Genomic DNA, 4,980 nt, shown 5'->3' on the forward strand with positions numbered 1-4,980 from the left:
GTTTAAAGCTTATCCTACATCTTAGCTTGCTTATACTTATCTATAGGGAATAGAGAGGGAGATAAAAAGTCAGAAATGGTTGGGGAAGGGGAGTGAATGCAATAAAAAAAAGAAAAGAAAAGAAAAACTGGGGGATTTGCTACATATTCCCCCGCTTGACATCAACCTTACACAAGGGTGATGTCACTATACTGTTTGAACACCATTGTCCAGCTATATAGAAAGGAGGTGTGTCATCTTCAGCTGGTTTGAAGTTAAAACAAAACTTAGGCAGTTAAAAGATATTGAAAGAGAAAAACCTTGGGGGTGGAAGAGAAAGAAAATAACATAATGAGGTTGATTTGAACAGCTACAATAGTATAGTTGTCCTCTTGCTTATTAAAATATGACTTGGAATGCAGTTTTTTTACACACATCTTTTTATACTGATTTTCTAAATAGCACTTGAATCCTTAAGAGAAGTACAGAAAGAAAAAAAAAAGAAAAACTGGGGGTTTTGCTACATGTGTACACACATAACTAAGTCTACTTAAGCCACATTGGAACATACACATGGAAAACTCCTTGACGTGGTGGCAGCCATCTTGTGAGCTAAGCTGATTTAACTAATGCAACTCAAGATAATATACCTTGGAGGTGTACTACCATGCACTGCTTTTAAGTCAACTGCTTCATATATGTGTGTATGCTCTCACAGTTAAATTGACTTAAAAATTAATCTGGCTTAACTGTCAGAAAGTTGGTGTGCACCTCAGTGATGTGAGCTTTCCCCTGAGAGTGAAGCTCTCTTGGCCCCTGTTCTCAATGCTGTTTATGCATTTTATTTAATAAGTACTTAATGCAAAATAGTAAAGCAGCACTGGTGGGGGGACAGGACAGGAACCCAGTTCTCCACTTCCCAGGCAAGTATCTTAACCATGAAGCCATTAGGCAAAATACAAGTACTTCTGTTACCACTCTGGACCTCAGCATCAAAGATTTTCTCTGATGGACTTTTTTCCACCTAAGGAATCAGGGATTTATGCAGAGCTTATGTACTTCCAAGAACAGAATTGGTTTGTAACTGAGATTTAGTGAAGGTAGACATCTAGGGAATCTAGGTGTCAGAAGTTTGGTAATTGCCTAACAAGGAGGACCTATATACATGCAGTGAGGCTACTCCAGCGCTGCAAATACAACATATCAGAGAAGACTCGATTAATTGAGACTCCAGTGTCACATGTATCCAGACTCCAGATTCTAGTGTCACATGTATCAGTGTCCCTGGGTTGAAAAATGGTGGTGGGGGCGCTTTAACTAAAGCTTATTCAAGGAGCTTTAGGTAAAGTGTCCCTGCTGCCATTTTTCAGCACAGGGATGCTAATACACATGACACTCTGGGTGCTTTAATTAGAGTGGCTTACTGAGCTGCTCTAGTTAAAGCACCCCTTTCCCCCTCACCATACCTGAGCACTTGTATAAATGACCAAGGTGGATGTTGTTACACCTAAAACCCATGCAAGGGCCACTTGTATATCTTAGAGGTGGAATAAGATCAGGACTAGGTGTTTTCTGGTTTCCACTGTAAAGTTACTTTACAGCCTAACATTTTACATTGTTATTTATCCCATTTCTGCTTTGTACTATTTTAAATTCTCTATCTGTGATATTTGTACATTTTAGTATTTTAGCCTGATAGAGCTGAGATAAGCTCTCTATATTAACATTTTTCCTTTCTTCTTATAAGTCTGTCACCCCATTTCCTACTCTAATCTTCTGAATTACCATTAACTATCTGGTATTAAATTACACAGATAGGACAGAATTTTTTTAGGTGCAACCCTAACTGGATTGTAAAGCTGGGGCCATTACTCCCTGATCTTTATCTAAAGCTTAATGTGGCATTGAATTTTTTGTCCATTGGCATATTCAATTGCAAATTCATATCTTATTTAGAACCTAACCAGTGCAGAGAGTGGAAATCTCTTCATTGATTCTAACAGACAATGGAGCAAACCCCTACTTCCCACTATCATTCCTTGATTTCTTTCTGGAAAAATACTACAGTACTTTCCAGAGTTCCTTCTCTTCCTGAATAGCTGTTTTGGCTTAATTTTGTTCCTACTTCCTGATTCATTAGCTTGCATTTTTTTCCTAAGTTAAATTTTGTTTTCTTATCTGTCAGTTTCTCTTGAAGTATCTTCTGTCACTTCACACAGTTCCTAGAAATTTGGAATAGTGTTTGCAAGCACTCTCAATCTACAAACTTTATTAATATGTAGTCTTTCGGATGTTAATGAAAGAAAAATATTCTATATATCCATAGCTTTCATCTAGATGCATTAAAGAAAGGATTCTCTGATAGTCAGTGTTTAAGGGTGAAAAATATCTCTAAAAATCTGTAAAATTGCCAGGCTAAAGTGAGAAAAGTAAACAAAAACTTCCTAAAAGGGGGTTTATAATAGTACTTATCTTAATGAAGAATGAGCACATGCAGATAAGATGAAAAGAACAATAGCATTAGCAAAGAGGGCTGAATAAAATACATTTAAAAAAATCTTTTCTGTTTCCCCCCAAGTGCCAAATAATTTGAAATAATCTTGGTGTCCTGACTTGTCTGATCTGTGATCTGATCAGGTAGCATCTGATGAAATAAGCCGCTCCTTACAAAAGTTTAGGCATCTCTGACTTAGTTAGGCTGTAATGTGAAAGTCTGCCATGTCTTCTGCCTGACTTCAGACTAACATGGTTATCTACCTCTCTCTGACTTCTCTGATCATTTTTGGGATTTCCATAGGGGTTCTGTACTGAGGATGAGTATGATCCAATCTTCCTGTCAAAATGCATTGTTCCATGGCTATAGCCTCTAGACTTCATAGCATTATTTGCCCCTGAGGTTCATAATTATAATGGAATAAATCTAGGCCCCTAACCTTCACCAATGCAAAAACCAATCCCACCTGTGGAGCCGGACAGAAAGAACTATGGTAAAGACACACTGCAGTATGTACAGGAGAGGAAAATCACCTTTTGGTTTTCAGAAAGTGCAAGCCTTTTCATGTGTAGATTGGAATTACTCTGATTCTGTTGCTCTCAAGTCTTTCATTGCCATTATATACTCCACAGGATTTAGTTCTCTTTTTTAAGAGACATTTTCCAAATATGCTTTTGACATCATATAAGAAAGACAGTGACCTGTGGGGCATTTTATAAAAATACAATTGATACCTAACATTTTCTGTCAGATCCTGGTCATGGATCTTATCTTTGTCTGAATTTCCCTTCATGCAGGCATACAGCAAAAGGTAAATGTTTTTATTATCTTCATGGAAAGAGAGTATACAGAATACACAGCAGAAGTATATGTAGTCTTGCTTTTGTCATTTAGTTATTTATATTACAAAATATCCTTGTGGATTTACATATGGTTGAGACCACATTAGCCTTAAAATAAGCTTTTTTGGTGATAACATTTCATAAGATGCATTATTATAAGAGCTGTCACACACTGAGGCTGATTCTGCTTTTGGTTACAACAGTTTAAGGGTCTTAGATAAAATCCGTCAAAGTCAGTGCAGACTTTTCCATTGACTTAAATGGGCTTTGGCACAGATTCTATAACAGTAGTAGTGAAGCAAATAGAATCACACCATTTTAAAGCAGCAGTGTAAAAGACAGCACAAAGTCTGCTCCTATTTATACTTACAGTTCTTGTTTTGTCCACATTTCATATGTGAAATGAAAGATTTCATTTCTTTATTCCTGGGATAAGACCCCTGACATAAACTGGCTCAAAATTTCAGTGGTGACATACTACAGCTGAATATAAAGCAGATGCACACGCATAAAAGAACAACTGTGCACTTAAAGAATAAAACAAACAAGACTAGAGTTAAATTTCTTGTAAGATGGAAGAGGACAGGGAAGGTAATGTGAGTATAGATTCACCAAAGTCATAGGTATGGATTGAAATGGTTCCAAACAATCTGGGCAAGACCAGTTCTTTCATAAAAGGCACAGACGGGAGTGACAATTTCTGCTTGATCTGGCCTGAGAAAGAAGCCTACAGCTGTGACCATACAGAAGGGCACAGCTGCAGACTACTTAAAAAATCAGGCAAAATTCTGAACCCTCATTGCACAAGGGTTTGGATGAAGATATTTCAAAACATAGTATCTTTTTGTGTCTGCACTGCATCCCAACTTGTCACTGTTTTTAGAGTGGAAAGAGGAAAAAGGAGCAGAGGGAATTCAGTCTGGGTTTTTTTCAGGCCTCACTGGAGGTTGGGGGGCTCCAATTCACCCCCCCCCCGCACCCTCTCCAGTCCTGTCTGAGAACCCCACGAATGAGCTCCTTCTGCTCCCTTTCCTCTCTTTCATACTGAAAACAAAGACAGGCTGGGAGGGAGGAGGAGCTGTTGCTAGGGGAAACTGGCTGCAGGCTCACAGCCAGCACCTAGATTTCCCTCCCCTCTGGAACCAGCAGTGAACTTCTGTTTGATCCGGGAGATAATTGTAACTCAGAACACTTCCTGCAAAACATTCTGAGTTACAGCAGGGAGCTGCACTTCTGTCTGCACCCATAGGTCCCAACCTTAGAACAGTGGTTCTCAAACTTTTTAGACTTTTGTGAATTGAGTAACACCCATTAAGAAAAACGTGTTTATTTATTACAGTGCTTAACTCTTTGCAGATGGGGTTCAGCAGTGGGGACAGAGCAGTAGCCAGGCAGGGAGGAGCATGACCCTGTACTTATCTCCTCACACATGCTTATCTCCTTGTAGGACCCTTCTCACAGCATTCTAGGGTACTCTGGCACCATGGTTGAAAATCATTGGCCTAGAATTTAGGTGCCTTACTTCAGGAGGATGCACCTAACTGACACGAATCTCTACATAGTCACTGGATAGTCTTCGGGCCTTGTAACGCCTTATGCTGTAAAATGAACACATGTTAATTGGCTTAGTGTTTTTTCATAGATTTATTTATTTTTTTCATAGAC

The sequence above is a fragment of the Crocodylus porosus genome, unplaced genomic scaffold, assembly GCF_001723895.1.
Source record: "Crocodylus porosus isolate Cpor-Errol unplaced genomic scaffold, CroPor_comp1, whole genome shotgun sequence".
NCBI lineage: Eukaryota > Metazoa > Chordata > Crocodylia > Crocodylidae > Crocodylus > Crocodylus porosus.